The 26,633-nt window shown below is 40.6% G+C and overlaps 1 pseudogene; it reads left to right on the plus strand.

Annotated features, from left to right (window-relative positions):
- Positions 1–13,267: 13,267 nt before the first annotated feature.
- Positions 13,268–25,213, plus strand: LOC150042542 (vomeronasal type-2 receptor 116-like; annotated as a pseudogene).
- The last annotated feature ends 1,420 nt before the right edge of the window (positions 25,214–26,633 follow it).

Here is a 26,633-nt window from a genome sequence, read left to right on the forward strand (position 1 = left end):
TCTGGTTTCACGAGATTTACCTGGTCTGGTGAGATTTTGTCACACGAGATTTGTCTCGTCTCCCAAGGATGGTCCCGCGAGATTTGTCTGGTCTCGCGACATTTGGTCTCATGAGATTTGCCAGGTCTCGCAAGATTTGGTGTAGTGAGATTTGGTTTCCCGAGATTTGCCAGGTCTCGCGAGATTTGGTGTAGTGAGATTTGGTCTTGCAAGGTTTGACTGGTCTCGTGAGATTTTCCTGTTCACACGAGATTTGGTGTAGTGAGATTTGGTCTTGCGAGGTTTGACTGGTCTCGCGAGATTTTCCTGTTCACACGAGATTTGGTCTAGTGAGATTCAGTCTGGCGAGATTTACGTGGTCTCGTGAGTTTTGGTCTCACGAGATTTGCCTGCTCTGATGAGATTTGGTCTCGTGAGGTTTGCCTGTTCTGGAGAGATTTGGTCTCTCGAGGATTGACTGGTCTCAGAAGATTAGGTCCCATGAGATTAGTCTGGTCTCCCGAAATTTGTTCTGGCGAGATTTGCTGGTCTCACAAGTTTCGACTGATCGAGAGATTTGGTCTCACGAGATTTGCCTGCTGTCGCAAGATTTGGTCTCGCGGTATTTGCCTGGTGTCACAAGACTTGCCTGTTCACGCAAGATTTGTTGTCGCGCGATCTGGTCTTGCGAGATTTGACTGGTCTTGCAAGTTTAGGTATTGTGAGATTTGGTGTCGCGAGATTTGGTCTTGCAAGGTTTACCTTGTCTCACGAGATTTGCCTATTCTCCCAAGATTTGGACTTGTGAGATTTGGTCAAGTGAGATTTGCCTGTACGCATGAGATTTGCCTATACGCACGAGATTTGCCTTGCCAGATTTGCTCTGGCGTGATTTGCCTGGTCTGGTCTCGCAAGATTTGGTCTCATAAGATTTGGGCTCGTTGTATTTGCCTGGTGTTATGAGATTTGGCTGATCTTGTGAGATATGATCTTGTGAAGTTTGCCTTGTCTCGCAAGATTTGGTCTCACGAGATTTTCCTGGTCTCGAGACATTTGATCTTGCTAGATTTTCCTGGTCTGGTGAGATTTGGTCTTACAAGGTTGGTCTGGTCTCATGCAAATTGGTCCCATGAGATTTGTCTGGTCCCATGATAATTCGTCTCGTGAGATTTGCCTGGTCTCGCAAGATTTGCCTGATCTTGCGAGATTTGGTCTCTCAAGATTTCCCTGGTCTCTCAATATTTGGTCTCATGAGATTTGCCTGGTCTCGCGAGATTTGCCTTATCTAGTGGGATTTAGTCTCCCGAGATTTTCCTGCTGTCACAAGATTTGGTCTCGCGGTATTTGCCTGGTGTCACAAGACTTGCCTGTTCACACGAGATTTGTTGTCCCGCGATCTGGTCTTGCAAGATTTGACTGGTCTTGCGAGTTCAGGTATTGTGAGATTTAGTGTCGTGAGATTTGGTCTTGCAAGGTTTACCTTGTCTCACGAGATTTGCCTATTCTCCCAAGATTTAGACTTGTGAGATTTGGTCAAGTGAGATTTGCCTGTACACATGAGATTTGCCTGTACTCATGACATTTGCCAGTACACGCGAGATTTGGTCTTGCCAGATTTGGTCTGGCAAGATTTGCCTGGTCTTGCAAGATTTGGTCTCATAAGATTTGGGCTCGTTGTATTTGCCTGGTCTCGTGCGATTTACCCCCTTGAGATTTGTCTAGTCCTGCCACATTTGGTCTCGCGAGATTTGCCTGGTCTTGGAATGTATGCCTGATCTCGCAAGGTTTGGTCTCTCGAGATTTGCATGGTCTCTCATTATTTGATCTCAGGAGATTTGACTGGTCTCACAAAATTTGCCTTATCTAGCAATATTTAGTCTCCTGAGTTTTGCCTGGTTTCGCGAGATTTGTTCTCACAAGATCTGCCTGGTCTGGTGGGAATTGGTCTTGCAACATTTGGTTTTGGGAGATTTGCCTGGTCTCTCAAGATTTATTGTCGTGAGATTTGGTCTTGGGAGGTTTGCCTGGTCTCACAAAATTTGCCTGTTTGTGGGAGATTTACTGTCAGGAGATTTGCCTGGTCTTATGAGATTTGGTGTCAAGAGATTTGATCTCGCCAAGTTTGTTTGGTCTCGTGAGATTTGCCTGGTGCTGCGAGACTTAGTCTCTCGACATTGGGTCTGGTGAGTTTTGCGTGGTCTCGAGAGATTTGGTCTCGAGAGATTTGCCTGGTCTCGTGAGATTTGATCTCATGGCATTTTCCAGGTCTCGCGAGACTTGCCTGTCACGAGATTTTGTGTCACGAGATTTGGTCTGCAAGATTTGCCTTGTCTCACGTGATTTGATCTTGTGAGATCTGATCTCATGAGATTTGCCAGGTGTCATGAGATCTTGTCTCACGAGATTTACCTGGTCTGGTGAGATTGTGTCCCGTGAGATTTGTCTTGTCTTGCAAGATTTGGTCCAGCGAGATTTGTCTTGTCCCGCGAACTTTGTTCTCATGAGATTTGCCTGGTCTCACATGATTTGCCTGATCTCGCGAGATTTGGTCTCTCAAGATTTACCTGATCTCTTGAAATTTGGTCTCATGAGATTTGCCTGGTCTCGCAAGATCACACTTCACAAGATTTACCTGGTCTAGTGTGATATGGTCCTGTGAGAATTGTCTGGTCTCCCAAGATTTGGTCCCGCGAGATTTGTCTGGTCTCCCGACATTTGGTCTCGCCCGATATGCTTGATCTCGTGAGATTTGCCTGATCTCATGAGATTTGGTCTCCCGAGATTTTCCTGGTCTTTTGAGATTTGGTGTCACAAGATTTGGCTGTGCGAGGTTTCCCTTGTTTCATGAGATTTGGTCTGTGAGATTGGCCTGGTCTCATGAAATTTGCCTGATCTCACACCATTTGGTCTCCCAACATTTGCCTGGGCAGTAAAATTTGGTGTCCCAAGGTTTGGTCTTGCGAGCTTTCCCTTGTCTTGCAGGATTTGGTTTCGCGAGATTTGCCTGGTCTTGTGAGATTTGTTGTCACGAGATTTGTTCTTGCGAAATTTGCCTGGAATCATGAGATTTGGTCTCAAAACATTTGGTCTCGCTTGATTTGCCTGGCCTTATGAGATTTGCCTTATCTCGTGAAATTTGGTCTGGCATGGTTTGGCTGATCTCACGGGATTTGATCAGGCAAGATTTACCTGGTCTGGTGAGATTTGGTCTCGCAAGGTGTGTCTGGTCTCAAGAGATTAGGTCCCGTGAGATTTGTATGGTCTCCTTACATTTGTTCTTGGGAGATTTGCCTGGTCTTATGAGATTCACCTGATCTTGCGAGATTTGGGCTCGCGAGAGTTGCCTGGTCTCTGGAGATTTGTCATCGCGAGATTTGATCTTTGAAGGTTTATCATGTCTTGCAAGGTTGCCTGGCCTCACTAGATTTGTTGTCGCGAAATTTGGTCTTGTGAGGTTTGCCTGGTCTCACAAAATTTGCCTGTTTGCACGAGATTTAATGTCGTGAGATTTGCCTGGTCTCATGATATTTGGTGTTGGGAGATTGGGTCTTGCAAAGTTTGCCTGGTCTTGCGAGATTTGACTGTTCATTCAAGATTTGGCCTCGCAAGATTTGGTCTGGCAAGATTTGATCTCGCAAGATTTGACTGGTTTCGCGGTATTTGCCTGGTTTCGCGAGACTTGATTGTTCGTACCGTATTTGGTGTTGGGTGATCTGGTCTTGCGAAATTAGCCTAGTGTCCCGAGATTTGACTTTTTGCTCAAGATTTAGTTTTGCGAGATTTGATCTTATGAGGTTTGCCTGGTCTCATGAGATTTGGTCTCTAGAGATTTGCCTGATTACGTGAGATTTGGTCACGGGACATTTGACTGGTCTCGTGAGATTGGGTCTAGCCAGATATTCGTGGTCTCCCGAGGTTTGCCTGTTCGTGTGACATTTGGTGTAGCGAGATTTTCTCTCGTGAGATTTGGTCCTGCGAGATTTGTCTGCTCTAATGATATTTGGTCTCGTGAGATATTCCTCTTTGTGTGACATTTGGTCTTTTGAGATTTGTTCTTGCAAGATGTGCCTGGTCGCACGACCATTGGTCTGACGAGGTTTGCCTGGCCTCGTGAGATTTGCCTGGTCTCAAAACTTTTGATTTCACTTAATATGCCTGGCCTTACGAGATTTGCCTTACCTCTTAAAATTTGGTCTTGCATGGTTTGCCTACTCTCATGGGATTTGATCTTACGAGATACACCTGTTCTGGGGAGATTTGGTATCTCGAGGTGTGTCTAGTCTCACGAGATTAGGTCCCAGGAGATTTGTCTGGTCTCCCTATATGCCTTCATGCCTGGCCCTCTGAGGCCACAGCTCAGTGCTCTTCCAGTCCCTGGAGTACTGGAGAGACTCAAACAGTACTGAGTGGGATTTCCTTGCGAGAGGCTGCCCACAATCAAGATGAGCCACGTGCTCCTGTGCAAGAGGTTGGAGCCACCCGTGGAGACGCGCTTGGGAATCCTGCTGAACACTCCATCGACTCGACCACCTTCGGGGCCCAGGTCTTCAGCTTGGGGAAACATTACTGGGAGCTCAGTGCCAATGGTTCTTCCACCTGGGCTGTAGGAGTGTGAAGGGACTCGGCGGTAGGGAGACACCTCCCCAAGGATGAATCTCAGGACCTCTTTCTTCTCTTAACTATGAAATCCAACACCTACAACAGTCTGTTCACCATATATCCACTTGTGTCTCACTACGTGGAGATGCCTCTGGACCTGGTTGGGTCTTCTTTGACCTGGAGAGTGGGAGTGTGAGCTTTGGGAATGTCGCCAAGAGTTCCCTTATCTGGAGATACCTCAATGCCACTCTGCAATTTCTGGTCAGGCCCATTTTCAGAGGGGCAACCCATTGCAGTATGTGGAGGGCCTTTCCAGGTGTTGGGAATTCTGCACCAGAGAACCCGGCTCACAAGTTGTCACCATCTCAACTCAACCAACCGGTAAGCCAGGGGCTCTCTGGCCTGTCGTCCCAGCTATGGGGAAAGGGTGAACAGGCAGGGCGCTAGCCCCACAACCAACTGAGAACGACCGATCCACCTACAGAACGACTGACAGACCAACAGACCGACAGAAGCCAGACATACCAGAAGCCAGACCTGGAACTTCTCCAGGCTGTCAACTTGACACTGGAGAGTTGTAAGGAAGTGCTGGCCTTCATACCTGGCCCTCTGAGGCCACAGCTTCGTGCTCTTCCAGTCCCTGGAATACTGGAGAGTCAATCAGTACCGAGTGGGCATTTCTTTATGAGAGGCTGCCCGCAATCAAGATGAGCCGCCTGCTCCTCTGCAAGAGGTTGCAGCCACCCGTGGAGACGCGCTTGGGAATCCTGCTGAATACTCCATCGACTCGACTGCCTTCGGGGCCCAGGTCTTCAGCTCCTGGAAACATTACTGGGAGCTCAGTGCCAGTGGTTCTTCCACCTGGCCTGTAGAAGTCTGCAGGGACTCTGCGGTAGGGAGACATCTCCCCATGGATGAATCTCAGGACCTCTTTCTTCTCTTAACTATGAAATCCAACACCTGTGATGGTCTGTTCACCACTTCTCCACTTGTGTCTCACTACATGGAGATGCCTCTGGACCTGGTTGGGGTCTTCCTTGACCTGGACAGTGGGAGTGTGAGCTTTTGGAATGTTGCCAATAATTCCCTTATCTGAAGATACCCCAATGGCCCTCTCCAATTTCCAGTTGGGAAATTGCAACCTATTGCAGTGTGTGGACAGCCTTTCCAGGTGTTGTGAAATCTGCACCTAAGAACATGGCTCTCAAGTTATCACCATCCCAACTCAACCAACTGGTAGGCCAGGGGCTCTCTGACCTGTCATCTCAGCTATGGGGAAAGGGTGAACAGGAAGATCACAGTCCAGAAGAGACCATGCCAAAACACAAAAGCCTCTTCCAAAAACAAAAGCCAAAATAAAGCAACAACACACCCCACCGTAAATGAAACCCAAAACCAAACATTGAATGACTCCTCCCCCAAAACCCTAAACAGAAAAATAGGAACACCAAAGGAAAAAGAAAGAAAACCATAACCACAACCAAAAGAAAGCAACAAATACGCAAGGAAAGACAGGCTCTGGTCGTTTAGCCCAGTGCAATGGAGTGCTTGCCTAGATGGATCCCATTCCTTGGGACCACATACCTGGAAAATGCTGACTGAGAGCCTCCTGTTCATGCTTTCTCCATAGTTGAGATGACCCTAGTGCCCTGAGGGCCCTTTTGCTCCTGGCTTCCCTGTCTGTTGAGTTGGGATGGTGATAATCTCCCCGGACTGCAAGGTAGTCAACTGGAACTCGAGGAGGAGTAAACCTGAATGAGAGAAACAAACAGACACAAGAGAGTAGATCAAGACAGTATTGTGATCAAGGTCTCAAACTTTATTTTTACACAGCTGCCTATATATGTTTTAGTGAGAAGGTAGTTAACGCAAGTGGGTTGCCTAGTAACTATCATCATGTGCTTGAGTCAGGTTTGGGACATCAGAGAGGGTCAGGGTGTTCTACCAAACAGGATATTAGTCAAGTTCTTTCTGCCAGACAAAGTATCGCGGTAGGGCCATCATGGGAGGGGTAGAACAGACAACAGATAGTATTTTCAATCAAGGTTTTACAGTTAACAGCTATTTGGTTCCTGACATCTCCTCCCTTTTTATTCATTTTATGCCAATTATTGTAACATGGGTGAAGGAGCTTCGGGCAGAGTCTCATTTTTAAAGAAGGCAGACTGCTAAGCATGGTTGGCCTTAACCCATGGAAGGAAGTATGGACCCATCCCCCTGAAGTGTTTTATTGGATCCTTTTTGAGGGGATAGGATTTTAGCCGGATCTAACCTCTATGCTGATGGGTATGCGTCCACGAGCCCGAACAGCACTTTTATTTGTGGCCCTCATCGGTAGATACCGCTCGGTTCTACCCTTCCATAGGTGCCATTGGGCACTGTCTAGCCGGTTCGGGTTCTGGCCGCCTTGGTATAACTGCTGTTTTTTGTTGATATGCTTGGATAGTAGGAGATGGTAGCCTCCGTGCCTTCACCTGCCTCTTGAGTAGCTAAATGTAGCCCACGATAGTGAATTTGAAGGGGTTTAGATGCCAGGGAGTCAATTTGCTGTTTTACAAAGCTCATCATTCTATTGAATATGCATGGTCCTATGGATACAATAATCAAAATGCCAAACAAGAGACCCAAAAGGGGGAGGAGGTAGGGCAACATTTCTTTCAATCCAGTCAAGAAGGGGTTATCAAACAATTTTTGCATCATTTGATTAAGTCCTCTTGGAGTTCATCTCACAGCCTCATATTTTAGTTCACATGAACTCATACTACTGATTTTTTTGTAAGATTTTCTGCTTGAACTTTTTTCTCCTATGACTTCTTTAGGGGACTTTGAACTTAGCGCGGATAGAATGTCCCACAACCAAGGTTTAGTTCCAGTCTTCTCAGGGTGCAGCTGTGGGGTGGTGGAATCAGACGGATGTGTAGCAGCAGCCTTGTCTCTCAGTAGCTTCAAAGGAACTTCACACCTCCTGCTGGGTGGCCTGCAAATTTCTGCACAGACTGCTTAGAGAAACTTACCCTGACTTTGGTGAATTTTTCCAATGATTTCCTGGTTGCTTTTTCTCAGCATACTTGTTTTTGCTTGCACACGGTTGGTTTTCATGACAGTAAAAAGCGAGACCCCAAAATAATTTACCAGGGTCACAACTCTTGGTAACCAGATTTCCATTCAATGAAGCAAGGATTTTTAGAAAGGTATAGAAGACTTGCACCTGTAAACATTTTTTACAAGTGCAGTTTTTACTCTTGCACTAATACTATTCTTACTCATGCCTTTAATTTATCTGCTCTCTCTCTCTCTCTCTCTCTCTCTCTCTCTCTCTCTCTCTCTCTCTCTCTCTCTCTCTCTCTCTCTCTTAAATGACTGGTCCCTTTATCTCAAAAGGGGAGGGGGACTGATGGGTGAAGATCCATCTTCCGTAACTTCTTCAAGCTGACTCAGGGGCGTTGTTTTTAGGAACCCTAAGAGCTTAGCCTATTTTACCAAGGGGTATCCAGGATTACATATCAGGAAAAATAAACATTTAACAACTGTACAAAACTTTTCTTTGGCTGCAACAGTGTAGCTTAGTTAGCACCCATTTGCAAAGTCATTTTCCTGTTTGTCTGGGGAACTTAGTTTCTGTGACTCTAACAATAATTAAATTACCTATAAAGGCCTATATACAGATCAATAGGGACACAGACTCAGGTTCACAAACTTCTTTTCAGAATCTGTGGCTGGTGTAAACTCAGAATTTGCTCAGTTTGGGCTTTGAGCAAACATAGGTTTCAGGATTGTAAACCACCCACTTTTATAGATGACTGACAAGTTCCTGCCCAGTTATGGAGTAAATGGACATGGACAGTGGTAAGACATGCTTACAAATTGTTCTATGACCTCCTGGCTCTGAATAATTTTGAATGGCCAAGTACAAGTGACTCTAGTATCTGACACCATCTCTGCCATCTAAGCAGTGGCTTACTGCATCTGGATGCTTTATTGCTTTTTTTGTCCCCGTAGTGTTTCTCCACACAGGAGAGACACTAAACATCCCATTGGCATTTCACTTTTTTGGTTGCTGGACTTGAACTCAAGGCCTGGGCGCTGTCCCTCAGCTCTCCAGCTCAAGGCTAGCACTCTGCCACTTTGAGCTCCAAAGCAACTTGGTCTCAATAGCACTCTGCTGCTAGATTAGACACCACAGACTCACAGGGACTCTGCTTTCCCTGGGCTGGCTTAGAACTGCAGTTTTCTGGTCCATGAGTCCTTTATAAGGCCACTTTATTCCAATTAAGGCAAGCAGGTGGTCAACACAGGAATAGTCTCTAAGCATGATCTTACCTGGAACTAGGTGAGGGCCAAAATTACATATGAATAAGGATCTGCTGTCCTTCTCCATGGGTCTGCTGGAAATTGTTATGAACTAACAAGAACAAACTGAGATAACAATTAATCATTTTGGTAGCCCTACTTTCCGTTCTTTCTCTCTCTCTTTTAATTTTTTAATTGTTTTTATATTAATTTTTATTATATTTTTATTATTATTTGTTTTTATTTATTTATATATACATATTTATTTATATTGCTTAGGTTACTGCTTAAAACTCCAATAAGAGTTTAAACTCAAATAAGAGTTTTTCCCTAATGCAAGAATTACAAACATCAGTGCACCAAAAGTCCGGACATAATTTCCTTATTTTTCTTTTTTTTTTAAATTTTTTTATTATAATTAGTAAAAGGGTTACATGATATTTGCCAGATAGAAGGTGCATTAATTCGCATACATTGATACCCTTTCACATGTCTTAGTACCCATTTCCCTCCCCCCCAACACCCCCCTCCCGTCTTAGTTTTCCCCCCTTCCCTATCAAATTTCAAATATCCAAATACAAATAAATTCAATATATCAGATAACAAAGTGAGATACTATACCAATATGAGATAACCAAGGGATAGCAAAGGAGATGAGAGACAACATAGTACATTAAGGACAACAATTATTCATTATATGGTTTTTGTTTCAATATCCTGGAGGTCCTTTCAATTAGCTTCACATTATATGGCCTTATGTATCAAGATTTTGCTCTACTGCAGATCTCTGCTAGTAGAGCCCAAGGTTTCTACTGATTATGACGAATGAGGGAAACCATTGAGCCTAAGTTCCTTTGAGTCTGGCTTACTTCACTTAATATGACTTTTTCTAAGTCTTTCCATTTCCTAACAAATGGGGTGATGTCATTCTTTCTGACAGCAGCATAGAATTCCATTGTGTACAAATACCACAACTTGTTGATCCACTCATCAACTGAGGGACATCTGGGTTGGTTCCATATCTTTGCTATGGTGAATAGTGCTGCAATGAACATTGTTGTGCTAGTGGATTTAGTATGTCCTTGTTTCTGGATGGTTGGGTAAATGCCAAGTAGTGGAATTGCTGGGTCAAAGGGGAGTTTTATGTTTATCCTTTTCAGGCACTGCCACACTGCTTTCCATAGTGGTTGAACGAGTTTGCACTCCCACCAACAGTGTAGTAGTGATCCCTCCTGTCCACATCCCCTCCAGCATCTGTTGTTATTCGTTTTCCTGATCCTGGCCATTCTAACTGGAGTGAGGTGGAATCTTAGAGTTGTTTTGATTTGCATTTCTTTTATGACCAGAGATGTTGAGCATTTCTTCATGTGTCTATAGGCCATTTTTGTTTCTTCTTCAGAGAAGACTCTCTTTAAGTCTTTGGCCCATTTTTTAATGGGATGGTTGTTACTTTGGAGGTTAGTTTTGGAGTGATTCAATTTTTTGAGTTGTTGATATATTTTAGATATGAGGCCTTTTTCTGTTGTATGGTTGGTGAAGATCTTCTCCCACTCTGTAGGCTTCCTGATTAGTTTACTAGCTATGTCCTTTGCCATACAAAAGCTCTGCAGTTTAATGCAGTCCCACTTATCCAGCCTTTCTCTGATTTGTTGTGATTCTTGGTCCTTATTAAGAAAGTTTCGACCTGTGCCAAGGAGGCCTAGTGTATCTCCTATTCCTTCCTGTGAAGTTTTCAGTGTGTCAGCTTTTACCTCCAGGTCTTTGATCCATTTGGAGTTAATTCTAGTGCAAGGTGACAAAGAAGGATTCAGCTTTAGTTTTCTGAAGGTAATTAACCAGTTCTGCCAGCACCACTTGTTGAAGAGGCTGTCTTTCTTCCATTCTATTTTTTTGGCTCCCTTGTCAAAGATTAGGTGGCCATGGGTCTGTGGTTTAATATCTGGGTCCTCAGTTCTATTACATTGGTCTTCAGGCCTGTTCCTGTGCCAGTACCAAGCTGTTTGGAGAATTATAGCTCTGTAATAGAGTCTAAAGTTTGGAATTGAAATTCCTCCAGCGCTGTTCTTTCTGCTAAGAAGTGTTTTTGCTATGCGGAGTCTTTTATTATTCCATATGAAATTTTGGATTGCCTCTTCTATTTCTTTAAAGAATGACATTGGGATGTTGATGGGTATTGCATTGAATTTGTAGATAGCTCTTGGCAAGATTGTCATTTTCACAATGTTGATTCTTCCAATCCAGGAGCATGGGAGGTTTTTCCATTTCCTTAGTTCTGCTTTAATTTCCTTTTTTACAGTTTTAAAGTTTTCATCAAAAAGGTCCTTTACATTCGTAGTTAAGCTAATTCCTAGGTACTTTATTTTCTTTGAGGCTATTGTGAAATGAGTTTCTTTCCTGATTATTGCCTCATTCCTCTCACTGCTGGCGTGAAGGAAGGCAGTTGATTTTTGAGGGTTGATTTTATAGCCTGCTACTCTTCCAAAGTTTTGAATCACCTCAAGGAGTTTGGGAGTAGAGTCTATAGGATTCTTTAAATACAGAATCATGTCATCTGCAAAGAGGGATAGTTTTATTACCTCTTTCCCTACTTGGATCCCCTTTATGCTTGCTTCTTGCCTTATTGCACTGGCTAGGAATTCTAGTACTATGTTAAAGAGGAGTGGAGAGAGTGGGCATCCTTGTCTCATTCCTGATTTTAGAGGGAATGGCTTTAGATTTTCACCATTAAGTGTAATACTAGCAGTGGGTTTCTCATACACAGCCTTTATTACATTGAGGAATGTTCCATGGATTCCTAGTTTCTCCAGAGCTTTTAACATAAAGGGGTGTTGGATCTTGTCAAATGCTTTTTCCACGTCTATTGAGGCAATCATGTGATTTTTGTCCTTGCTCCTGTTGATGTGTTGAATTATATGAATTGATTTGTGTATGTTGAACCAGCTTTGCCTCCCTGTGATGAATCCAGTTTGATCATAGTGTATAATTTTTTTGATGAGTTGTTGTAGACGGTTGGCCAGTATTTTGTTGAGAAGTTTTGTATCGATGTTCATCAAAGAAATAGGTCTATAGTTCTCTTTCTTTGATGAATCTCTGTCTGCTTTGGGGATGAGTGTTATACTGGCTTCATAGAATGAGTTTGGTAAGGAACCTTCATTTTCAATTTCATTGAAGAGCTTGAGGAGTATTGGTGTGAGCTCTGCTTTGAAGACCTTCTAGAATTCAGCTGTGAATCCATCTGGCCCTGGGCTTTTCTTAGGTGGAAGTTCTCTAATTGCCATTTCTATTTCAGAGCTTGAAATAGGACTGTGGAGTTGGCTTAGTTCTTCTTGGTTCAGTGTGGATATGTTAATATTGGCTAGGAATTCATCCATTTCATCTAGATTCTCAAATTTGTTGGCATAAAGGTTTGAGAAGTATTCCCTCATGATATTCTGGATCTTGGTAATTTCTGTCGTGATATTACCATTTTCATCTGCGATTTTGTTTATTTCGATCTGCTCTCTTCTTTTTTGGTAAGATTTGCTAAGGGCTTGTCAATTTTTTTAATTCTTTCAAAGAACCAACTCCTTGTTTTGTTGATTCTTTCTATAGTTTTTTTGATTCCAAATCATTTAATTCTGCTTTGATTTTAATTATTTGCTTTCTTCTACTTGGATTAGGGTTGGTTTGTTGCTCTTTTTCCAGGAGCTTAAGGTGGGACATTAACTTGTTGGTTTGCAATTTTTCCAACTGGAAGTTGTAGGCACTCAGCGCTATAAATTTTCCTGAGTACTGCCTTTGCTGTGTCCCAAAGGAGTTGGTATTTTGTGTGCTCCTTTTTGTTAAATTTCATAAACTGTTGGATTTCTGTTCTGATCTCTTCGATGACCCATTGGTGATTCAACAATGTGTTGTTCAGTCTCCATAAGTTACAGGGTTTTTGTTGGTGGAGATGTGTGTTCAGTTCCAGTTTGATGCCTTTGTGGTCTGAGAGTGTGCATGGAATAATTTCAGTGTTTTTGAATCTGTCCAGGTTTGTTTTATGGCCTAAGACGTGATTGGTGTTATCACTCTTTCTTTTCGTGCAGTTACCGACTAGTCTAATTTTTCACTGATAAGCAATTTATATTCAAAACAATAAGCCTCTCAATCCAATCTCTATTGTCTTTAAGTGCCTCTGAGCCTAGAGAATAATTAAACACCTAGATATGCAGTGTTGCTCAACAGCCATCAAGTGTAGATCCATGCAGTATAAGAGTTGAAAGAGGAGCAGAAGTCCAGAGATAGAAAAATAGAATGAGAGAGGTCAGGGGGTAAGTACGTAGCGTATTTGAGTACAAAGTTTGTAAAGTATTAGAATAAAACTTATGTGTTGCTGCACAACTAGCTCTTAGCCCAACCAGTGGCCTCACAGTGGACCATGGGATGGCTCTGCGAGCTCCTGTCTGAACGCGGTTGGCGGACATTTTCCTGTGCTGCTTCCAGGGGCCGCCCCAAATCAAGGGTCTGCAGATTGAGAGTTTCAGGGGCTCTCAGCAGGACCAGCAGGAGACCCCTCTGTTCCCAGGGGTGGGGCCCAGCTGGGGAAGTTGGCTCCAAGTGCGGAGCCACGCCTTTTTGGTTTTCAGATGGGGAGCTTGGCTGCTGGTCGGCCCTTCAGATCCCTGCTGTATTTCCACTGCTTTGTCAGAGTCTGTGACTGTGGGTGGGGGCCCTAGTGGTGTCTTGCTCAGGATTCCCAGCTGGAGGATGCTCCGCTCAAGAATTGAGGGGGGTAGATGCAGGCTTCTATTTACCCGCGCCCCCTACCCACTGTTGTAAGGCAGGGTCCCAACGCCCTCCACTCTCCTGATCCAGTGGCCTGGGAGAGGAGCCTGGTGGGCGGGTGGGAGCTGGGACAGCTCCGCCTCCCCTGGTGGGGTGCTGAGTCTTAGTGTCCACCCGCTTGTCAGTCTCCAGTCAGACGGCTGGGGGTTGAGCCCGTTGGGTGGGCGGGAATTGGGACAGCCCTGCCTCCCATGGTGGGGTGCTGGGTCTTATGGGTAGCCCGCCTGTCAATCTCCAGTCAATGGCCTGAAGGAGGGGGCTGTTGAGGGAAGGGACAGGATTCTAAATTCCTTGCCGCCCTGCTCCCACCAGTCTTTCTCTGGCAGAGTGTTGGGGTCTGAGTTAAGTTCTATTTCTTGGCACCGGCTCCGCTTTCCCGATGTGTCACTTTAAGCTCCTGGGAAAAGAGCAAGAAACCAACCCTAATCCCAGTAGAAGGCACCAAATTATTAAAATCAAAGCAGAAGTAAATGAATTGGTATCCAAAAAAGCTATAGAAAGAATCAACCAAACAAGGATTTGGTTATTTGAGAAAATTAACAAATTACAGACCCTTAACAAATCTTACCAAAAAAAGAGTGGAGCATAACGAAATAAACAAAATCACAGAGGAAAATGGTATTATCACAACAGAAAATACCAAGATTCAGAGCATTATGAGGGAATACTTCTCAAACGTTTATGACAACAAATTTGAGTATCTAGAAGAAATGGATGAATTTCTAGCCATTATTAACATACCCACTCTGAACCAAGAAGACCTAACCCAACTAAACAGGCCTATTTCAAGCACTGAAATAGAAATGTCAAAAGAGACTTCTACCTAAGAAAAGCCCTGGGCCAGATGGATTCAGAGCTGAATTCTATAAGGTCTTCAAAGCAGAGCTCACAGCAATACTCTTCAAGCACTTCAATGAAATTAAAAATGAAGGCTCTTTACCAAGCTCATTCTATGAAACCAGTATAACCCTCATCCCCAAACCAGACAAGATTCATCAAAGACAAAGAACTATAGACCCATTTCTTTGATGAACATTAATGCAATACTTCTCAACAAAATACTGGCCAAATGTCTACAACAACTAATCAAAAAAATTATACACTGTGATGAAAGAGGATTCAGTTCAGGGATGCACTTGGTCCACATACGGAAATCAATTACTATAATTCAACTCATCAACAGGAGCAAGGACAAAAATCACATGATTGTCTCCAGAGAATCAACCATCCCATTAAAAGATGGGCCAAAGACTTAAAGATAGTATTCTCTGAAGAATAATTAAAATTGGCCTATAGAAACATGTATATTGTTTGTAAATGGTTCTGCCACTGGACAGGATAATTTCATACATCTTGTACAGGTCTGGTGAAATATATTCTCTTAACTTGTCTTGTCTGGGAATATCATTATCCATTTAACCTTCATATTGAAATGATATTTCTATTTCTGCTAAGTACAGGGATCTTGGTGAATAGCTTGTAATTTTACAGTAGAGTTTTTCCTTATAGTTTTTTTTATTTTTATCTGAATACATGTCTTACAATGCTCTTCTACTTCTGTAGTTCCTAGTGAAGAACCAGCTGTTACAGACATAGGTGCATGTAATTGTTATCGCTCTCTTTACTCTTCTAATCTAGAGAAGCTTCCATAAACATGTATACATATAAGGCACCTTGCTGTAGATGAGTTCATGTCTTGGTTAAATACTTGATGACCTTTCAGCTTTAGAGAGGATATATAAGCATCCTTCTCTATACTGGGAATTACAAATTTTGTCATTACTTATAATGAAAATCATTTCAACTTTTGCTTTCATAACCATTTACTGAATCTCCAAAACAGAAATGTTTGCTTTTTGAAATTGTGTTGTCGGGTTGCTGCTCCACATGTGTACGTTCAATTAGGTTTTCTTCACACGCACTATTTTCTTCTTCTTGGAATATATCATGAGAATGATAATCATTCATTTTGAATTGTGACATATACATGCACTTTGTTTAGAGCAAATTCATCCTCTCTCTTGCATTTCTATCTTGACTCCATTGTTTCCTCTTTAAAAATGTGTTTTGATTTAATATTAATTTCTTCATAATGTGTGTGTATTCACACAAACCCTTGCACAGACAAAGGAAAGAAAAATGATATTTACATCATCTTTACTCATCTATTATTTTCATTCCAGTTTCTCAATTGATAAATATATTAGGAAGACAGTAGTTATCATTGCATTTTACAATGGTGAACATGGTACTGGGATTTCAATGTAAAGCTTACTTACAATTCTCTCTTCTTCCCACATGTTGGAGGCTCCTTTCTCTATAAGGAAATACTAAAAGTTGGATGAAAGTGTTTCGTTTCATTAGGTAAATAAAAATAAAATTCACTGGCCTGATATATAAATTCTTTTTCTGCTTGATCTGGCAGGTAGAGCTGTTCAATAATTTGGGTCTCCTAGTACAGCTTTCTATAGACTCTTGCTTATGTGATACTTCATTTTTTAAAGATGCTCTAAAGGTGAAGATTTGTTAATGATTCTTGCCTGCCATATAACCACATAACATAAACTTTTATTCAAAACACAAGAGTTTTCACAGACTTGAGTTGCTTATTACAAAGGAAAGAATATTTGGTGTCTCTGGTGATTTATATAGTATTCTAAACATTCACACACAGTCTAAAGGATCATACCTAATGGAATGGTTGAAAAAGCCTTAGGAGATATATTCAATTGATCATATAAAATATTATTTTATGAAATTAATTCCAAAAAATGAGAAAACAGATATTTCAGTTGCCATTGTTGCTATTTTTGTTTTCATTTCCTTTAACCTTGTTTATTCTACATAACCGTGTTTGTTCTACATAAATGGTAGAACAAAGTTGAAAAGTAAACTGTGTTACTCACTAGACATTATGTGGAAAATGAATTGTATATCTTGTGGGTGGAGACAGGAATTAAAACCAGGAGAGAGCAACAAAAGGGGAGAGATCTTTCTAAAAGGATTATACTTGCTATTCACTTCCTGATCCATGTAACTAATCCCACCACATATCAACTCCACAATAACAATAAAAGGTAAAAATCATTAAATAAATAAAAATGTATTATCTGCAGGGCAAAATTGCTGTTCATGAAAGACTATTTTATGTTTAATACACAGCAGATTTATTGTGAAATGTAAGGTAGCAGGAACTAAGCAAGCTGTCTTTCTAGACTCAAGTTTTTTTCTAAATCCTGTTCATAACAAATTCTCTTCATGTCCTTATCTAATCGTATATACAAGGATACGACACAGCATTCCCAGTTGATCTTAATTGGGAGTAATCTTCTAATATTCCTTGGTGGAGAAGCAAGAATTCTATTCATCAAAATAATAAGTTGTGAAAAAATTTTCCTAAATTTCTATACTAATCACACCGATTAATCTTCAAGAACTGCCAGTTTGTTTTGGCCTTGACATTTGCTATTAAAGAGATCAACCAAAACCCTGTTCGATTACATAATTTGACTCTGGGATTTCATATCTGCAATATTCAATTTGGATTTCCAATGGCATTTAAAAAATCCCTTCATTTGCCTCTTTGGGAAGTACAATAGCCCAAACTACTGCTGTATGAGCAACAGCAAGTCTATAGCAGTACTTACAGGACAATCAGGATTAATATCTGCACAGATAGGAACACTGCTAGGTCTCTATATGTTTCCAGGGTGGGAAGAGTGGGGCAATATTTAAAGATGTCTAATTTGGTGTCATTTCAGGTGTTAGAAGACAATTAAAATAAGGGAGCAGATTTACAAATCCAGCAAATTTTATGATACCAAAGAGTGAGTATTCAAGGAAATGGGCTGAGTATGGTCCCATTCTTTGGAAAGGGATTGGAAATTTAGATCAGACAAAGGGATTATTTGGAATCTTATGTCTTATCGATAATTTTCTTTAAAAAGAAAATGGCTTGAAAGTATAAAGATATGCTGGTTTCTTACACCTGTAATCATAGCTACAAAGGAATTAGCTAATTAACTAACAAAAAGCAGGTAATAAAATGTGGTATACCCTTCTAATGTGTTCTAACCTTGAGGGAAAAAGCAAAGAAACTGCGTGAGGTTCTGAGGGTCAGTGGAGCTATGCTAGCAAACACAAACACACATGTGTGCACACATGCACACAGAAACACACACAGGCGCAGAGGCACATGCACAAGTTATTATGTTGAATGAAGTAAGTCAGGCTCCTTTTATGTAAATATTAAATAAAAACCATGAGCATAAATTAGGATATACATGCAGAACAGGGCCAATGGGTGGCCCTGTGGTAGAGTGCTTGCCTAGCATGCATGAACACCTGGGTTCACGTCTTCAGTGTCATATACCCCAAAAATACCCAGAAGAGGTGATGTTTTTCAAATGGTAGAGTGCTAGCCTTGAAAATGCTCAAGGACAGTGCCCAGGCCCAGGGTTCAAGCCCCAGGACTAGAAAAAATCCAGAGAAACATAAAATTTACATTAATATGTATACACAAACATACACACATGTGTGTATATGCTTAATATGAAAAGTATGTTACATATGGGGTGAAATTCCATGGCATAATCTCTCCAATCAAATAACAAACAATATAAAAACAAACCAAACACCATATAAATGAGTCATAGCTTATCTGAGGGGGGTTGGGGCTCATGGGTTGTGCATGGTGTCAGAAAAAAAGGGAATATATATGTTGGAAAATACAACATAATATTCAATGTACATATGTGACAATGGAACTAGGGAAGTCAGGGAATTGGTTGGGTTGATATGGAAGGAAGGAGTTGACAGAATCAGTGACAAAATTCAAGAGACAATTTACATGCAAAGTAATATGTTGTAGAACTAAAACACTTTTTCATGCTTTTTGAAACCTGAAAGCAAAACCCAACTTTTGCTTACTTTAACTGATTACTTAACATGTATCTTCACTGAGATTGTGTTGTATAGAAATTTTCTCATTCATTTACAATCCAATTTTCATTCCCTTTAACTTACCTTTGGGTCTTCTGATCTTGCCCTGAGTGACCATCAAAAGTTTCCTGCTCTCTATCAGATGGCTTGAAAGGATACATGGATAGCTACGGCCATGGTCTACTTATTGCTTCACTTCACCTGGAACTGGAGGGGATTGTTAACTTTACAAGATGAGAATGGTTTGCGGATTTTTCCTGAGTTGAAAGAACAGATGGACAACAATAGAGTCTGTGTAGCCTTGGGACTAACATCCCAAAGTTATGGCACTTTATAACCAGATTAATAATACTTCAGCAAATGTCCTCATCTTATATGCTGATAATGAATCACTACTAAATTTAATGATGTGTATTGAGCAGTATTTAATAAAAGGCAAAGTTTGTATCATGAACTCACCGTTGGATTTAATCACAAGAAGAACATATTTCATGCAAGGTTCATTTCATGTGCCATACATATTTTTCACACCATTCTGCAGAGCTTTCTGGATTTACAGATTTTGTCAAGGCCATTAGCCCTTCCAAATACCCAAAAGACTTGTTCCTTACTAGGCTGTGATCTCTCTCTCTTTTAATTGTTTACATTCTGAGTCTGACTGTGTAACATGTAAAAACTGTCGTCAAGAAGCTTTCTTGGGTTGGTTGCCTAGGCACATTTTTGACATGACTATGTCTGAACACAGTAACAATATATACAATGCTGTGTATGCTGTGGCCCAGGCTCTGCATGAACTCTTTCTTCATCAAGCAGAAGTACAAATAATGGGAAATAGGAAAGGGATAGTATTTTCCTCTATACAGGTAAGGCCTTCTCTTTGTATGACTCAAACTATGAGCCAAGTCACTTCCTAGAGGTATTTCTTACCATATCCTACATTAAATATTTCATATATATTTCCAAAACTGAAGAAATTATACTTCTGTAAATGTCTGTTAGGCAATCTAAACATGTGTTCATGTGCTGTTAAGGAAGAACATGCCAATAACAAGGACCAAATGAATTCTATGTTTTACAAATTCTTTAAGTTACAAATAGAATCAATATATTGTAACTAATGTTTTGAAAAAGAACAAATGAGAACAGTGAAGAAAGCATTTCAATACCAAACTTTAGACTCTATTACAGTGCAATAATTATCAAAACAGCTTGGTACTGGCACAAGAACAGGCCTGAAGACCAATGGAATAGAACTGAGGACCCAGATATTAAACCACAGACCTATGGCCATCTAATCTTTGACAAGGGAGCCAAAAAAATAGAATGGAAGAAAGATACCCTCTTCAACAACTGGTGCTGACAGAACTGGTTAAGCACCTGCACGAAACTAAAGTTGGATCCTTCTTTGTCACCCTGCACTAGAATTAACTCCAAATCGATCAAAGACTTGGAGGTAAAAGTCGACACATTGAAAACTTTACAAGAAGGAGTAGGAGATACACTAGGCCTCCTTGGCACAGATTGAAACTTTCTTAATAAGGACCAAGAATCACAACAAATCAGAGAAAGGCTGGATAAGTGGGACTGCATTAAACTGCAGAGCTTTTGTATTGCAAAGGACGTAGCTAGTAAATTAGTTAGGAAACCTACAGAGTAGGAGAAGATCTTCACCAACCATACAACAGAAAAAGGCCTCATATCTAAAATATATCAACAGCTCAAAAAATTAAATCACTGCAAAACTACTCTCCAAAGTAATAATCATCCCATTAAAAATGGGCCAAAGACTTAAAGAGAGTCTTCTCTGAAGAAGAAACAAAAATTGCCTATAGACATAAGAAGAAATGCTCAACATCTGTAGACATAAAAGAAATGCAAATCAAAACAACTCCAGTTAGAATCAGGAAAACTAATAACAACAGATGCTGGAAGGGATGTGGGTAGGAGGGATCACTACTAAACTGTTAGTGGGAGTGCAAACTCGTTCAACCACTATGGAAAGCAGTGTGGCAGTGCCTCAAAAGGCTAAACATAGAGCTTCCTTATGACCCAGCAATTCAACTACTTGGCATTTACCCAACCATCCAGAAACTAGGGCATACTAAATCCACTAGCACATCAATGTTCATTGCAGCATTATTCACCATAGCAAAGATAGGGAACCAACATAGATGTCCCTCAGTTGATGAATGGATCCACAAGATGTGGTATTTGGACACAATGGAATTCTATGCTGCTGTCAGAGAAAACGACATCACCCCATTTGTTAGGAAATGGAAAGACTTAGAAAATATCATATTAAGCGAAGTAAGCCAGACTCAAAGGAACTTAGGCTCAAGGTTTCCCTCATTCCTCATAACCAGTAGAAACCTTGTGCTGTAATAGCAAAGAATTGCAATAGAGCAAAAACTTGATACATAAGGCCATATAGTATGAATCTAATTGAATGGACCTCCAGGATATTGAAACAAAAGCCATATAATGAATGATTGCTGTCCTCTAGGTGCTATCTTATCTCTCGTCTCTTTTGCTGTTCCTTTGTTATCTCATATTGTCACAATATCTCATTTGTTATCTGATATCCTGGATACATTTGTATTTGGTTACTTGAAATTGGACAGGGAAGTGGGAAAACCAAGAGGGGCGGGGAAGGGTAATGGGGACCAAGACATGTGGAAGGGTGAATTAATGCACCTACTATCTGGCAAATATCATGTAACCCTTTTATTAAATACAATAAAAATTTTTTAAAAAAGAAGAAGAAATGTGTACATTCCCTATTAGTTTCTACAGTCTGCTGAACAAAAGTAACTATGTGTGTGTGTGTGTGTGTGTGTGTGTGTGTATGCATATATATTTGTAAGTGACCTAGTTGCATTCTACAGTAGGTATTACAATCTTCATGAACTCAAACTATAGACTCTGATAGAGTTTGTTGGTGGCAAACTGGAAATAGCTATATGAGAAATGTCTCATTTATGATTATTTATGTGAATTAAGAGTCTCTTGAAAAAACGCTTTCTACTCCTTTGCCAATTGATCAAGATGCAGAAAGATTATTTTTACTCCTTCAAAGATTTTCCTCTGGAGTACTTCATTAGATGCTTCTTCTACCCTTGAATTCTGAATCAGAGATTAAAAGCAAGCAGGAACTTTTCTCAGTTCAGGTTTTCTATCTGTACCTTGGGATATACTTGGCCATAAGTTAGTGTATCTCTTTCTGATACACTATTTTCTGAAAAACATCATTATTTTACAATCCTGGTAGAGATCAGGGGATTTTAAATGACCACAGAAATTTGGTGGCAGGATATGACATTGTGAACATTTGGAGTTTTCCAGAAGGTCTTGATGTGAAAATAGGAAAATTTTCTCCAAATGTTCTACATGGTCATCAACTGTCTTTATCTGAAGATATGAGATAGTGGGCCATAGAATCAACAGAAGTGGCTTGCATTTAACTTGCAGTTAACTTTACCCTAAAAATGTATTGCTGATTGGATGGGAACAAGTGATTCCTATAATGGTAGCTATTCAGGAATGACTATCACGGGTTTGAAGTCAATCCAAGCAGGAATACCTGGACAACTGTTATCTTAATTTAACCACCACAAAATCAGGTCTGTGTGCTGGTGACTGATGCCTGTAATCCGATCTTATAAGGAGTCTGCCTTGCTCAGATATAAAACTACAGATGATTTTAAGCCTAACAGTACAGCAAGGTCTGTGAGACTCTGTCAATATATAACCAATAACATAGGCTTGAGCTCTTGGTCAAATGGTACAGGGCTAAATTTGAGTAAGAAAAGGTCAATTATACTGTCTGGACCCTGAATTCAAGCTCCAGAATCAGCATCCCCCTAACAAAGTGTAAATTTGTTTCTAAATATTCATTTATCAAAAATACAATTTGCATATTCTAACCTTCTTGTAAGTATTCAGAGGTATCACTTTATGTGTTTGAATGGTTTATTTTGATCTCTTCTCTGGAAGTTCATTTAATTGTAGGTTGGTCTGCTATACAGATATTTTTAAGAAATGAATCATTGAATGAAATCATTGAATTTGTGAGAAAAAGATTCTCACAGTACAGATACTGGAAAAGAAAGAACATAACATGTATATGTTCCTAAATGATCCTAAATATGGAGCTCTGTGCTTTACTTTATTGCATATTTTAAAATTCTTCCTCTTTGCTTTTTATCATTTTCACAGACGAGTAGGAGACATGAAATGAATTCAAGGATGCTCCACAAAGATTTACATTCTAAATATTAATTTCAGCATTTTAAAAATTTCATGTTTATCAGTAGTTCAAGAGACTACAGAACAACCCGATAGCACATAAGCCTTTTTGGTCACATGATGTGCAAACCATAACACCATTTAATTATCGGACTGGATTTACATGTGTAGAAATACTGTGTTTCATAATCCACTTGTTTCAAATAATAGAACTTTGGGTGAATTACGAAAAAGGCAAAACAGATACTGGCACTCATTTGATTTTTTTAGCCTACTCACTCTGCCTACAGTAAGAGTTGTGCTCCTGGATTCAGGAAATCCTCTCAGAAGGAAAAGGCTGCCTGTTGCTTTGACTGTAATCCTTGCTCAGAGAATGAGACTGCTAACGAGACAGGTATGTTCTCGGCTTTGAAAGAAATTTATACTCTTGCCTAGTGCCCCCCCAAATGCATGCAAATGTGTGAGAATGTTGTGCATTAAGAATCAGTCTTCCTTCTTTTACTTAGTAATTTAATTGTGACAATGGATGATACTGCTTCTTTTTGCCAGTCCTGGACTTGAGCTCAGGGCCTGAGCACTGTCCTTGGGTTTTCCAAGTCTAAAGCTCTTGAGCCTCAGCACAACTTCCAGCTTTTTACTATATATGTGGCATACCAAGGAATCAAACCCAGGTCTTCGTACATTCTAGGCAAGCACTCTAGCACTAGGCCAAACTCCTGGCCCCTAATACTGCTTTTTGAAAAAAATACTGTGGGTTCTGAATTACATATACAATTATCTTTTCTGGAGTCTATTGTATTCATGTTTATTCAACTACTCCATAATTTAAATTTGATCTCTTTCATATTATGTGAAAAACCCTTTTAATTACAAGGTCTCAGTTCTCTCCAAATTATTTTTATATTATAAAGGAATCAGCGATCTTCCACAGCTTTGTTTCTTGTGGGCAGATATGTTCTTAAAACAGAGCAAGTGTTGGGTCAGGTTTGATGTAAGAAGAAGCTACAAATGTTGTACATATCATAAATTTATACCTTCAATAAATGATTTGGTTCTGGGTTCCTTACTGCAGGACAGGTGATTAGCAGAGACAAATATAATTGCAAGGAAGGGCCACAGGGCAAGCATTCATGTTGCACATAGACATACAGGAGAGTACAAGCTTTCCTATTCACCTTGTTGAGTACACTGAGTTGTTCATGAAAGGATGAGAATTATGATGGAAACATGAAGAAATATAGAGAATTATTGTTAGGTTATTAGATATGCAAGACACAACATGCATGCTAGTCATCTCAAATAAACAACTGCAACTTGGATTGTGGCAATCAATATGATAACATATTAGATATAAAAATAGTAATGAGCATACCTTATAATATTTAGCAAAAATATTGTTTTTGCTAGTAATTATTGATATGTCAAAAATATATCTACCTAAGGATTTATCAATTTCCTTTTAAATTCTTTAAGTGGGCCTGATTGTTATTTGAGTTCTCCACCATATGTGGAGCAATGTGTGAGTTGCCCAGATCAGTATGCCAAGAGAGAGAAACCAGTGCTTGCAAAGAGCAACAAGTATCCTGGGTTATGGAGGGCCGTTAGGGAGGGCTTAACATGTATATCTCTTGTTTTTTCTACACTCACAGCAGTTGTTCTTGGGGTGTTTGTGAAACCTCAGAACACCCCTATTGTCAAGGGTAATAACCAGGCTCTCAAGTACATCTTGCTCATCTCCCTTATCTTCTAATTTCTGTGTCCTTTGCTCTTTATTGGCTGTCCCAATACAGTCACCTGCATTCTACAACAAACCGCATTTAGAGTTGCATTCACTGTGACTGTTTCTGCAGTCTTGGCTAAAATTCTAACTGTAGTTCTGGCTTTCAATGCCACTTCTTCTGAGAGAAGAATGAGATGACTGCTGGTATCAGGGGCACCTAACTTCATTATTCCCATCTGCACCCTGATTCAAGTGACTCTTTGTGAAATCTGGTTGGGAACCTCTCCTCCATTCATTGACACAGACATACACTCTGAACGTGGCCACATCATTATCTTGTGTAACAAAGACTCCCTCATTGTTTTCTACTGGGTTCTGGGATACCTGAGCTCCCTGGCTATGGCCAGCTTCACTGTGGCTTTCATGGCCAGGAACCTGATTGACACCGTCAATAAAGGCAAGTTCTTGACCTTCAGCATGCTGGTGTTTTGCAGTGTCTGGCTCACTTTCCTGCTTCTCTACCACAGTGACAAGGGGAAGCTTATGTTGGCTGTAGAGGTCTTCTCCATCTTGGTCTCTAGTGCAGGGATCCTGGGCTGCATCTTTGGCCCCAAATGCTACATCAACTTGTGAAGACCAGATAGAAATTTTCTGCATGGATTCCAGGGGAAAACAGGGACAGGGAGTAACAAACCCTCTTAATATGAAACCAACATGATTATTCAAATGTATAGAAGATTTAGAATAAATCTACTCTGATTTTTTTCTATCCAATATCACTTCAATTGTTTCGAGTCACTTCTGCCTCTACTTCACTATGTTGTTTAATCCTTACATACATTTTGTTAGCATTTTCCCCCTAAGAAGGCTCCTATATGGACTTACGTATCTAGGATATAGAAATAAAAGCTATATAATGAGTGACTGTTTTCCTTAATGTAATATTTTATCTCCTTCTCTTTTGCTCTCCCTTGGTTATCTCATACTGTTACCTTGTTTTCTGATATATTGTACATACGCTTATTTGATTATTGGAAATACGATAGGGAAGGGGGTAAACAAGATGAGGGGTATGGGTGGAGGAAGGGAAATGGGGACCAAGACATGAGAAAGGGTAACAATGTTTGTGAAGTAATGCACCTACCATACGGTGTATATGACTTAACCCTTCTATCAATTACAATACAAATATATGAAAAAAAGTTCCATATTTTCATATGCTCAGAATGTATTACATTTATGGATTAATAGCCAAGGAAAAAATAGCTTGCTTAAACATGGCTGAATGCTTCCCTGAAGTATATTTCCAATACCATTGACCTCTTTCTCCAGACCCTCCTCAATACCAATTAGCCTTAAATTAGGCTTCCTAATTGTATCGTGGACCTCCTGTAGCGTTTTCTCATATTTCCTAGATTTGAATTGACTCATTTTCTGTTCTTTCTCTATAACAACTAAATTATCTTCAGCCTCGGAAATTCTCTCTTCTGCATTGTCTAACCTGCTATCAAAGCTATTTACTTCATTCTTCATCTACGTTGCTTCTAATTGCTCATTTTTGATGCCTTACATCTCTTCTTTTAGATCATGTATGGATTTCTTTAGCTCCTTGATTTCCATTTGAGTGGTTAGCTCAGTAGCTGTATACTCTTTGGACATTTGCTGGAGATGGGTCACATTTTGTTTGTGGATTCTATGAATTCATCCATTTTTCTTTGAAAAACCTTTATTATGGCCTCCATTATGGCTTCTTCTGGCGTAGGGGATGGACTTTAGCAGTGATGGGGCTGGATTTCTGGCTAAGGGATCTCTAGGAAATTCTTTTTCAATAAGAAAGGTGGTGCTATCAGCACCACCTTCCAGGTTATAATTACTTTGTCCAGGTCCTGCCAGTATTCAAGATGGCGCTGCTCTCAGCTTGTGGGGGAGGGGCTCCCTCCCAATGCCAATCCTGGAGCAGAAGTGGAAACTTCTCCTTGGAGGTACTCACAAATTGCTGGATTTTCTGGACCCGTGAAGCTAGCAGGTCCCTGTATGGCCGGTGTTGATACTG

This window comes from Megascapheus bottae, chromosome 35, assembly GCF_031878675.1.
Source record: "Megascapheus bottae isolate mThoBot1 chromosome 35, mThoBot2.hap1, whole genome shotgun sequence".
NCBI classification, from domain to species: domain Eukaryota; kingdom Metazoa; phylum Chordata; class Mammalia; order Rodentia; family Geomyidae; genus Megascapheus; species Megascapheus bottae.